This window comes from Panulirus ornatus, chromosome 27 (assembly GCF_036320965.1).
Source record: "Panulirus ornatus isolate Po-2019 chromosome 27, ASM3632096v1, whole genome shotgun sequence".
Lineage (NCBI taxonomy): Eukaryota > Metazoa > Arthropoda > Malacostraca > Decapoda > Palinuridae > Panulirus > Panulirus ornatus.
In genome coordinates, this window is record NC_092250.1 from 20449508 (window position 1) to 20462857 (window position 13350).

A 13350-nucleotide genomic window follows, 5' to 3' on the forward strand; every position below is an offset into this window, starting at 1 on the left:
ATCTACAGCAGGGGCTTGATTCCCTGATATTCCTGCGCCTTTTTCTCAGTCAGAACTTAATTAAAAGCCTCCCTTCTCGTTAATTCTCAGGCAGTGTACTATTTACAACCATCCCATTCAGTTCGCCATGAAGTCTGCCGTTTTCCAGTTCTGCAGGTATCATTTCAGCCACTGCTCTCATGAACAAGTCTTGAACCCATGGCAAGCGTCTGGCAGCTGCTTTCCTTGCACATCGAAGTTGAGGAATTCTCGTTCTTCTTTCGTCTTTCCTCATTCCTATAATCATCTTGTCTTTAAGGGTCAAGTCTACAAACACTTTAGGATTACCGAATCATTTTTCATTCTTTTCCTCATGCCCTATTTTCTTTTCACCCGAGATTCTATGGAAGCCTTGTCAGCCACCATGAAATAAAAGAAAACTCGTGTTCTTCACAACATACTTTCCTGTAACTCGTTCACACTTTCCTATAAAATGCCTATCGCGGTATACTTGCTCCACAATATAAGGTGTTTCTTTCCAGACTCTCTATTTCTGTGCTAGCAGTTGAGCTGGAGGGAGGGGATTCTACCACAAATGAAGATAACACTACACACAGGTTTTTCAATTTCTACAAAATTTGTAAATACTTTCCCTTCTCTCTTTCTTTTTTCCTTTCATAATTCTCCTTATATTTCAATCAAGCCCAGACCTTGATGTGGACTTTTTTCTATGACTGGAATCTCAAACGTGAAAGACAAAAACATCTTCATGGACAATGAAGTCTCCTGCTATCTGTCCTTCCCGTGTACTCCAATGAGTCGCTTCATCTTTTTTTCGTTGCTTATCGCTTTCTGCTACTGATTACTGTGCATACTCTGAATTATTCCTTAACTTGGGTACTCTATGTAACCTGTAGTCTAAAGTTTACTTAGCTGGACATATCGAAACCTGAAGTCAGATTTGCAGTAGCAGCAGCATGGCATCCAATTGATAATGCCAACAAATTGGAAGGACACACAATCGGAATGTTCATCAAACCACAAGGCTAACCAAACCAAATATTCTGGTCTATAACATACATATTTGTTTCTTAAGATTACATGTAATCTATTGTACAAAGAGAAGGGATGATATACCGTCTGCTTACCCCGTTAAATCTACTCGATCCTTACTACTCAAAAGCATATGAATCGGTAAATATAACAGATACCCCAATATTTTATATTTTCTCTTATAGATTTATGATAGAAAACGTTTTCTCTTAGTAGGAACTTATCTAGATTACAGTTAATCTCTCAAATATGCATGAATTATCTCTTTTAGCAGCAATTATCAGCTTATCATACTTTACTAATCGCTTAAGTTCAATTTATTGTATATCTCAGGGATACTACGTAATAAACCCATAAATATCAACGAAAATCATATCAATGAATTTATGCATTTGGCAGAACACTTTCACCATCAATCAATCTTGAAATAAACACACATCTAGTTAGCTGAGTAACTCGAAAGTTGGCAGTGAATTCAGTACGAGGGGATATGCAAGAGTAAACAACGCAAAATGGAGACATGATACCTTACAAGCCAGTGCAGTATTGGCGAGTGACCGCAATCTAGCTCTCACTATTATGTTCATTGTAGAGGAAGACAGTTCCAAACTCATTTTCACTACACCCTCCATACTCTTGCTTTTGACGTAACCCACACGGTTAAGAACTAATCGTTGGAAAGAAAAAAAGACAAGTGGAAAGATTATGTCTTTTTCCTGTGGAGGAAGACATAAAAAACAACAAAACCTCTGAATGGCTCATGAATATCAGATAATGTTTCTAACAAAATTATGCATACATACAGTTTGATACCGTTGCCTTCTTATGTTTATACAATTTGACAAAAGGAAATATAAAGTCTTAACATTCTGTACAAGAAGGACCAACATTGACCTTTTTTTATGTTATTTAAGAATATACGTATCAGGGCTGTGAAAGTGAGCTCAGACCTGGACAAAAGGGAAGGCTGGGGGGACCGTGTGTGTCTGGTCTGCCAGAAGGCATTTTCACACTGAACCACACATGGGACTGATTATGAAGCTGGATTACCTAGCAGGGATAAGGTGGAGGAAACTCCATCGTTGGATGGATCACCTCAGTGAGAGGGAACAAAGGACGCATGTCAGAGGAGCTATTTTCAAATGGGTTGAGGTGACCAGCGGAGTGCCACAGGGTTTGGTTCTGGGACCATTACTCATTACATCATGAACACACACACACACACACACACACACACAGATACAGCCATTATAGAGCTTTTGATGTGCTTGATGCGAGCGTTTGAGCACCGACCCTTTACTCTTGTCGTTTGGTAACCAACAATAAACAATACAACTAGAAATTTGATATGATACAATAGCCGGTAAGGAGAACTTTCTGGTTATAAGCTATGGATCATCTTTGATAAAGATTATCAAGAAGATAGAACTCAGAAGATAGAATCAGATGATAGAATTATCTCAAATGATTATCATCGATTAACGATTATAAATCAATATAAGAAAACAACAAGATCTCCTACTCCCTGAGAAGTATGTCAAGATATGCCACACCTCCAGCTGGAGAACAGCAAACCAACAGAAGACGTACATATAGTGAGATCGTCTTCCCTAATGCTGGAAGTGTTCAGACTGTGTCAAACAATTTCATCATGACAGAAATGATAATGATAGTAAACTGCTTCCTTACACCCAGTCCGCCCAATTTTCCTGCATCTTTTCTCTCATCTCCTGATGTCTACATTCTCACTTCACATCCGCGTCGTCTTTGTTTGTCTTACCTTCAGCCAAGACTCCACCACCTCCTCGGTCAGCCCTACATCAGTACCCACTGTCCTCGCTCTGCCAGACACAACACTGGCCAAGGTGGGCAGCCTCCCGGGGCCTGTCATCCTGCAGGTTCCTGGTAGTCTGTCATGAAAGGAAGAAAGGAATGCAAACTATACATTATGCGAGGCAGGCTTGAGAGGGGGATTGAATACTTATTTCAAGAAGTTGATCAGATTTTTTTTATGAAAATTTAACTATACCACGAGATGTAATAAGGGAAGAGATCCTATGCTCGGTCTCTACCTTCAACACAACACTGTTTTTCATGGCACAGTTACAACATGATACGTTACAAGATACTGCTCACCACACACACACACACACACACACACACACCAGGATGTTGCTCATACGAGAAATGCTTAACCACTTACCAGGAAAATGACCTCATAACGTGATGGAAACAACAGTTACTGAATCAGTGTTTCTTAAGGTCTACAGTCATGTTGTATCATGAGCCACGTCCTACCATCTTATATGGGAACACAACCTTAATCAGGATCAACAATATGACCACGAGCTGGACAGTAACTATCTAGGGCTGGACAGTACGAAATGCCGATAATGAGGTTCAACGAGAGAGAAAGAGAGAGAGAGAGAGAGAGAGAGAGAGAGAGAGAGAGAGAGAGAGAGAGAGAGAGAGAGAGAGAGAGAGAGACCTCCAATGCTGAGAAGGTAAACAGGGACGTAACTTTCCTGGAACTATGTGTTGTGAGGAAGGTGGGAAGTGCGGCAACTGGCCCCACCCAGGGACGGCAGGAGGATATGATGACCAGCTCACCAGTGACAGGAGGCTGACACAACGTTAATACTGACCTGGTCACTACCGTCTGGTAAGACTGAGGAGTAAGACATGGTGGGAAGTGGACAAGATACGCGTAGTGCGTGAGAAAGGACGCTAGGAAACGTGTCCTCAGCCACAGTGTAGTGCGCGCGCGCGCACACACACACACACACGTGGAACACAGACGTCAGCAGGAAGTGTGAAGGTTGTGTGATGCGGACGTGAGGAGAGGAGACGTGGCCACATGGCTGCCAGGTTCCCTCACCGGTGGCAGGGGGAGGTGGGCGACGCAGCAGCAGGGGGAGGTGGGCGACGCAGCAGCAGGGGGAGGTGGGCGACGCAGCAGCAGGGGGAGGTGGGCGACGCAGCGGCAGTGGGAGGTGGGCGACGCAGCAGCAGCAGCAGGGGGTGGTGGGCGACGCAGCAGCAGCAGCAGGGGGAGGTGGGCGACGCAGAGGCAGTGGGAGGTGGGCGACGCAGCGGCAGGGGGAGGTGGGCGACGCAGCAGCAGCAGCAGGGGGAGGTGGGCGACGCAGCAGCAGCAGCAGCAGGGGGAGGTGGGCGACGCAGCAGCAGCAGCAGGGGGGGGTGGGCGACGCAGCAGCAGGGGGAGGTGGGCGACGCAGAGGCAGGGGGAGGTGGGCGACGCAGCGGCAGGGGGAGGTGGGCGATGCAGCAGCAGCAGCAGCAGCAGGGGGAGGTGGGCGACGCAGCAGCAGGGGGAGGTGGGCGACGCAGCAGCAGCAGCAGGGGGAGGTGGGCGACGCAGCAGCAGGGGGAGGTGGGCGACGCAGCAGCAGCAGCAGGGGGAGGTGGGCGACGCAGCAGCAGGGGGAGGTGGGCGACGCAGCAGCAGGGGGAGGTGGGCGACGCAGCAGCAGCAGCAGGGGGAGGTGGGCGACGCAGCAGCAGGGGGAGGTGGGCGACGCAGCAGCAGCAGCAGGGGGAGGTGGGCGACGCAGCAGCAGGGGGAGGTGGGCGACGCAGCAGCAGCAGCAGGGGGAGGTGGGCGACGCAGCAGCAGGGGGAGGTGGGCGACGCAGCAGCAGGGGGAGGTGGGCGACGCAGCAGCAGCAGCAGGGGGAGGTGGGCGACGCGCCATAAACCAAGTCACGGGGCACCAAGGTGCGCAGGTGGCCCGCTTGACTTACCTACTACATCCGGGGGATAATGACCTTTGTGGCACCACGCAGTAAGGACAGTTTTTACCCTGAGCAGACTTGGCAGCCAGATGCAGTGGGATGGTGATGGTGGCGGGGTGGGGGTGGTAGTAGTGGTGGTGGTTGTGTATGTTATTGTTGTTGTTGTTGTTGTTGTTGTGATGGTGGTAGTAGCAGTGTTGATGTTGATGACGATGGTGTTGAGATGGTAGTAGTTGTGGTTGTTATTGTAGTGGTGGTGATAGTGGTGGTGATGTTGGTGATAGTGGTGTTGCTTGTAGTGGTGATGCTTGTTGTTGTTCTTGTGGTGGTGACGATGGTGTTGTGATGGTAGTAGTGGTGTTTATTATTGTGGTGGTGGTGATAGTGGTGATACTTGTGGTGTTGGTGGTACTGGTGGTGGTGGTGACGGTGTTGGTGGTGGGGAAGACCTGGCTAAGGTGCTGCCAAGTGCGTCAGAATCATCTCCACGCGCCTGACATCAGGGTGGGTGAGTGCGTGGTGAACCATACAGACGCTACATGGTGTGTGTGGGCAGCAGGTGCACGGCTCACTCCTCCTCCAGCAACAAGTTCATCACGTGGAGCTACACGCACGAGAGCAACTCATGGAATAACAGGCAGTGTGTAATCATGGTGGAGAGGGAGTGTGTAGCGATGGTACAGAGGGGCATGTGTAGCGTTGGTACAGAATGGCAGTGTGTAGCGTTGGTATAGAGAGGCAACGTGTGGCGTTGGTGGAGAGAGTCAGCGGTAGTGTTGGTAGTAAGAGGCAGTGTTATTGCTATGGAGAGGAACTCGCTCACTGACATGGGTAACCTGGTGAACCCTGAGGCATATCTGGAGACTTAGCATCCTGATTACGCAAATGTATGGAAAGTTATTACAAAAAATATCAGCGTAGTGCCATTGAAAACTCAGACATTATGATCGATAACTATGATCACTGTGCTAGACAAGATCTGTTTCCTAAAGCTTAAGGAACAAGCTACACAGATGGATTTTGAAGATACATGTGAAGTAATCTAAGAAACACTGGTTATCTACAAGTGATGCAATCTGAAACACTATTTATCATAGTTCACCTTAAAACTTTATTTTGTAGAAACATAAGTTTCAAAAGATAAACAAACGCTACATATGTTCATCCACACCTGTACTGTTAAAGTGATGTGAGAGTAAACGAACGACTTCAGTGGTTGTACGAGGATCCAATCCTTCGTAAGAGCAAAGAGGAAATGTTCGTTACCCCGGAACCATAACAGATGGTGAACATGCGAGGTATTTATAACAAACTAGTGATAATTCAAAGAGAAAACGTGGAGGAAAATCGTTGTAGAAAATGGGAAGTTTTAGCAGTAACATAGCTCATTATAACCAGCTCAGATAATACAATTTGTACACATGGATTGTATTTCTCGAGTCTATCAATTCACAGGTTTTTGTATGGGGTTAGGGAAAGTAGGAAGGTAAATATGAAAGAATCAAAAATCTAAATTTTGGATGTTTGTGGAGGAAAGATGGATAGCGTTCTTAATATTCAAGAAAATAGTTATAGATTAAAGTGAAGCTATGAAATAAACAGGATCAGTTTTCTGAGGCACGTTCATCATTCTATACTTCCTAACTTGCCAAACATTATTATCCATTCGCGCATGCGTAAGTACGCACATGGAAACACGTACGTATCCGCAAGAGAAACAAAGACGTAACCGAGAGAACACACACACACACACACACACCTGGATGGAGTGTTTGTGTGTATACACATATGCTGGAGTAAAGATACTGTATTCATATGGGTGGTTGAGAGGCGGGCCAGCACGAGTGCAAAATGATCAGCCTGTAAGTGACAAATGGTAGTGGTAATCACAGTTGCCAGGACTGTATTGAAAGTTTTCGTGAGGTTTGATATAGCGGTAGGTACTTGGCCACCTCAACACTCATGGACACAGGAAAGTTAAAAAAGTTGAGGAAATAAAAGATGTTACTATGGTTCTTTGCTTTATTTATGGATGTGGTGTCGAGGGAGGTAAATACGAGTCTTGGAGAGAGAGGCGAGTATGCAGTCTGTGGGGATGAGAGGGCCTGGGAAGTGAGTCAGTTGTTGTTCGCCGATGATACAGCGCTGGTGGCTAATTCGAGTGAGAAACTAGAGAAGTTGGTGACTGAGTCTGAAGGTGTGTGACGGGAGAAAGTTGAGAGTGAATGTGAATAAAAGCAAAGTCATTAGGTTCAGTATGGTTGAGGGACAGGTTAGCTAGGGTGTGAGTTTGAATGGAGAAAAATCGAAAGTGAAGTATTTCAGATATCTGGGAGTGGACATGGCAGGGAATGAAACCATGGAAGCGCGAGGCATAGGGTAGGGGAGAGGGTGAAGATTAATCGAGCGCTTAAGTATATGTGGACAGAGAACGATATCTAGGAGAGCAAAAATGGATATTGTTGAAGGTATTGTAATCCCAAGAATAATATACGGTCGTGAGGCATGGGCTACAGATGTGTGCTGAAGGAGGGCGTGTGTGTTGGAAATGAAATGTTTTAGGACATTATGTGGTGTGAGGTGATTTGAGCGAGTAAGTAATGAAAGGATAAGCGAGATGTGTGTAAATAAAAAGAGTGGTTGAGCAGAAGAGGGTGTGTTGAAATGATTTGGGCATATTGAGAGAATGAGTGAGGAAAGGTTGACAAAGAGGATGTATTTGTCAGAGGTGGAGGGAACAAGGAGAAGCGGGACACCAAATTGGAGGTGGAAGGATGGAGTCAAAAAGATTTTGAGCGATGGGGGCATGAACATGCAGAGGGTGAAAGGCGTGCACGAGATAGAGTGAATTAGAACGATGTGGTATATCAGGGTCGACGGGCTGTCAGTGGACTGATCCATGTCATGGCAAGCGTCCGGAGTAAATAATGGAAAGGTCTGTGGGGCCTGGTTGTGGATAGGGAGCTGTGGTTTATGTGCATTACACGTGACGGCTCGAATATGGATGCGAGAGGATGCGGTCGATCAACGTATGTTCCTGGCGGTGCCTCGCTAACGCGGGAAACGGAGATCAAGTGTAATATTTGCACCAGGTCCACTTTTCTTGAGAGGGTCCCGAAGTAACTTACTCCAATCCCCTGTGGTAACATCAGGACCCTATCAAGAAAGGCGACCTAAGGCAACTACAACTTTAACGAATAACAAAAAACGAAAACAAAAGTTGGAAACTTCACTTACGGCTCCCAAGTATGAGAGCCAGGTACGGGAACCGGGCATGAGAGCCGGGTACGGGAACCGGGCATGAGAGCCGGGTACGGGAACCGGGCATGAGAGCCGGGTACGGGAACCGGGCATGAGAGCCAGGTACGGGAACCGGGCATGAGAGCCGGGTACGGGAACCGGGCATGAGAGCCGGGTACGGGAACCGGGCATGAGAGCCGGGTACGGGAACCGGGCATGAGAGCCGGGTACGGGAACCGGGCATGAGAGCCAGGTACGGGAACCGGGCATGAGAGCCGGGTACGGGAACCGGGCATGAGAGCCAGGTACGGGAACCGGGCATGAGAGCCAGGTACGGGAACCGGGCATGAGAGCCAGGTACGGGAACCGGGCATGAGAGCCAGGTACGGGAACCGGGCATGAGAGCCGGGTACGGGGACCGGGCATGAGAGCCGGGTACGGGGACCGGACATGAGAGCCAGGTACGGGAACCGGACATGAGAGCCGGGTACGGGAACCGGACATGAGAGCCGGGTACGGGGACCGGGCAGGGATCTCGGTGATCATTCAACCAAATTCTCAATTTTCTGGTTGACGTTTGTGTGATCTGCATGACGTATGTCGTACACAATTTTCTTTATGCATTAACTAATGGCATCTCCTCTGTCCTCTCGAGTCAGGAGCGACACAGTCAAGTCAGGATCAGCAGCAGCAGTACCATCGGCAGCAGCAGTAACAGCAGTACCATCGGCAGCAGCAGCAGCAGCAGTACCATCGGCAGCAGCAGCAGCAGTACCATCGGCAGCGCAGCCGCAGTACCGCACCATCGGCAGCAGCAGCAGGAGCAGCAGGATCAAAAGCTTATTTGCAACTGCTAAATAGCCATATCAACGGTGACAACAGGACTACACCACCAGTAGTAGTTACAACACAACAGATTAGGTTGTACTGTTGTAGGAAGATTGGGTTGTACTGTTGTGGCAAGAAAAACAGTGGAGGCATCACAGCCATAACAGCAGCATCGAGGACAGCATCAGCAGCTGCATCGGCCGTTCCTTGGTACGGAGCCAGGTGACCATACAGCATGCCCACCTGCCTCTCTCCCGTGGTGGAGCTCCTGGTGGAGGCGGAGAGGAGACGCATGTAAGTCACACTACACGCTCACGAGGTTCTCCTCTACACACTCACGAGGTTCTCCTCTAGACACACAAAGTACCCATCTAGACACCCACAAGGTCCTTCTCTGTCACCCAAATAGTCTTACAGATGTCTCCATCACGCACTGTAACTACCTGACCGTTATTCAACCTGTTACACCTGCCTTCTCAACACCTTGTACCGTTACCTAACTAGTTATAACTGATGATACACGACGCTTTGATGTTTCATAACGCAATAAAGTAACTATGTCATTATGGGAAGTAATACCGGTCAATACGGCTTTACCTCACCATGTTTCAAGAGCTACATAAACCAGGCCTCTGTCTTGCCACAGGATCCGCGTCCAGTCTGGGAACCTCAACCTGTTCAACGAGAACGAACAACTGATGGAGGAGATCCGGGACCTGAGGCACCACATCCAAAGGAGGCAGGACGCTCTGGAGAGGCGACGGGTAGGTGGTGGTGCGTCCTGGTCGGTACTGGATCAGCGGCGTCTGCTGCAGTTTTAGTGGTAGGAGGTGCTTGCTTCCTGGTGCAGCTGAGTTGGTAGGTGGTGCTCTCTGGTACTGGATCAGTGGGTCTTACTACAGCTGTGGTAGCAGGTGGTCGAGTGCGGTGCACCAAGGCACCACAGTGATGCAGCTGACGTCAGTGGCATTGTGGGCTGACACACCGGTAGCTCGACCTGCCTTGGACGACCCGTAACCTGATCATGGCGGCCATGTCCTGGTGGCATGACGGGCAGGAACAAAATCACGACCCCAGCCAGGCTCGAACCCACCTGCATCATGAGGCACACACTGTGCACCAAGCAGGGACCTGGTCATGGTGAGGAGAACAGCACCTGTGGACGAGAGGCCCTCGTCACAGGAAGCGCCATCCCTAAAACAAGAGATTAGTTTTCCTAATTCTTCCAGTTAACTGCCCATTCCATATCCACACGTACCTGGTTCGAAACCCTTCCCTAGAACTAATGTTCATCATAAAACCTCGTCCGCTCAGACGTCATAACGTTAACATACAAAATGTAACAAGTTTGAATCATAACATTTTTCTTTCAATTCCAACTTCCTGTAAGACACTTTGATGTTATCAACTCCTTTTGCTTTCCAGGCACGCCAGGATGGCTTCCGTGGGGGAATTGTAGCCCCTGTGTTGGCAAACTACTGATAAGGTCATGACCCGAGATAGACTGGTCATCACCTCTCGTGACCTTACCTAATTATCTGTGATCTCGGGCTGTGGACCATCGTAGTAACACTAAAGAGTATGATGCGGTGGGTCTGTAGCGTTACTCCCTGTAGGTCAGACAGTATGGTCAGGTGGGTCTGTAGCGTTACTCCCTGTAGGTCAGACAGTATGGTCAGGTAGGTCTGTAGCGTTACTCCATGTAGGTTATGCAGCACAGTTGTTGGAAGGTGCACAAGTGTTCCGTAGGTCTGCTGTTATCATGCAAAGTGTCTGTCTTGCTGGTACTATGATCCCACACTGAACACCACTTACTCTCCAACATTATATCTGGCATGTGCCAACACTAGTATATATATATATATATATATATATATATATATATATATATATATATATATATATATATATATATATATATATACGGGAATAAGATGCAGGAAGGTTTATAGTACCTATGATACATGACCCACCAACAATAACTGTGATACACGACCCACCAACAATAGCTGTATGATACATGACCCACCAACAATAACTGTGATACACGACCCACCAACAATAGCTGTATGATACATGACCCACCAACAATAACTGTGATACACGACCCACCAACAATAGCTGTATGATACATGACCCACCAACAATAGCTGTATGATACAAGACCCACCAACAATAACTGTATGATACACAACCCATCAACTAAATGATCGTACACCAGCCAGTGATGTAAGTACTGTACAATAATTCCGCTGTTGTTGGCTGATGTAAGATACTGTACTTAGTAGTGTTGCTAGTGTGTTACAAATACAATACTGTCTTATCTTCTCATGTGTACGCTATACTCGCTTCCCTTTATATTGTATATCATCCAACTTTGTTAGATAAGAATAATACTAAGATACAATCGAGGATTATTTTTGTATTGTTTGTCATAGTTTCATACTTTACTGTGTTAAACATATTAAAGAAACTATTAAGAAACAGTTTCTTTTTATCCCTATATATATATATATATATATATATATATATATATATATATATATATATATATATATATATATATATATATAAAATCTTATTACACTAAGTGTGGGATAGTTCAGTATATAAATCTTATACTTTACTTTGATCATTACTCCCAAGATGATCTTCTTAGCTTAAACCATGCTGATCAAAATACCTGCTTGATATATGTAAACCATGCTGATAGATGTACTCACTAGATATATGAAGTATATGAACAATGACCAGCATACCCATCTACTGGATGTCATAAGAATAAAACTATTCATCAGAAGTAATAACAACGTGAAAACTCAGCCAATTGTGTAGCCGACTAAAACTTGCTTTATCAGTTTCGTACAACAAATTATATATCTATCGTTAAGTGTTTACAAGAAGATGATCCAACAACTTGTTCGTGCACACAACAGCACAATGCGTCTACAGCCACAGTGGCAAACCGTCACAGACAACAAACATTAGAAACGTTCCTTCATGACCTAAGTTCCACCTGGCGATGCTGTCACCACGAGACTGTACACACTATCTCCTTCCTACTCAGGTCGCCTAAACATAAAAACACTTCTATAAAGAAAGTTCTCTTGTTCTTCCTGAGAACAACACCTTCGGAGAACAGTGCCTCCTGAGAACAGTGCCTCGAGTCCAGAAAATTTGTTTTCCTTGTAGTTCTCCAACACTCGCACAGTGTATATTCATTCGTTATTTTCATTAACACGTTAAACACATGTAATTCACTTCAAGGTACATAGATTGTCTGATTCCGTGCAACACATTCTTTGGTCTGCGTTTAAAGGGAATTTTTATTGAATCAACCAATGTGTTAGCAGGAGGACGGTGGCTGCCCAGCCCAGTACAGAGGGCGGGGTCTTGGGACATGTGTTTTCCATTACTATAACGACGACCACAGTCACCATCACACAAAATGTTCCCGCCTTGAAGCTGGCGTCTGGACCAGTAGGGATAAGTCATTTCTGAACACTGCGTTGCCTTACTAAACGTGGAAGACGTGGTTATCCCACATAACACAGAAAAAAAAGTAACAAGGGAGGTTCCTGCTCTCCAAAAACTTACTGTAGAAAACGGCCAGGGTGATGAACACTGATTGAAACCAGACGTTGTTGACAATGCTTCCCCACTCAGCTTCCGGCAGTCAGTGTAGACAGTTAGTGCACACACGAGCATCACTGTGCAACGCCTCTGCAGACGTGCGTAGTACTGTCAGGTCCGGCGGTAGCTGAGCCACGCACCTTCCACCGTGTCTCGTTGATTCTAGACGTCAGCCAGAGCGCCAGGCTCGTGAAGCGCTTCGAACCCAAAAAACCATAAACACGTGATTTACGATAAGTTCGAAGCCTCAACAGGTGTCTCTGTTCCAACAACATTACGAGTCATAAACAAACCCTATGTCGTTCTAAAGAATGAAAGAAAAAAGAAATAATAACAAACTCTAAATCATCATCACACAAATGATTCAGAAAAACGTACATAAACATCGTCATTACATTAACTACTGAGTTATGAATCTTGTTTCGCCATCACAGTTCACTGGTTTCGTGATGCCACCTCAGAGGACGTAAACACTTGTGTATGATAGTAAGATTTCAATACTGCTTCACTTATCTTTTGTTTGCTTATCAAGCGTACATCACATTTACTGAATTCTGCCTTGAATAAAGTCTGCAACATCCCTCACATATCTTCATTAAGAGTTAACAAGCCAGCAATCATAACAACTACCGCCAACTGATATATGTTACGTCACTCAGCTTTACTGCTTCATTGTCTCTCTTAAATATAAGTCAAGAAAGTTTTGTGACGTGTGACTCATAGATTCTGCTCCTCTGACTTTTTGGCGCAAATGTCGCCCAGCTCACTTTTCATTCAGTTATCTATCTACTAAACTATATATATATATATATATATATATATATATATATATATATATATATATATATATATATATATATAT

At 46.0% G+C, this 13350-nt stretch overlaps 1 protein-coding gene across 1 annotated transcript in view; it reads right to left on the minus strand.

The window, feature by feature from the left end:
- Window positions 1-12626, minus strand: part of Ppcs (phosphopantothenoylcysteine synthetase) — a 61432-nt gene extending 48806 nt beyond the window's left edge. The window contains exons 1-2 of the mRNA XM_071678428.1: window positions 12453-12626; window positions 2813-2942 (exon numbers count right to left, since the gene is read on the minus strand). The gene's annotated coding sequence lies outside the window, so the exon portion shown is untranslated. The remainder of the gene's footprint in view (window positions 1-2812; window positions 2943-12452) is intronic.
- Window positions 12627-13350: the final 724 nt, after the last annotated feature.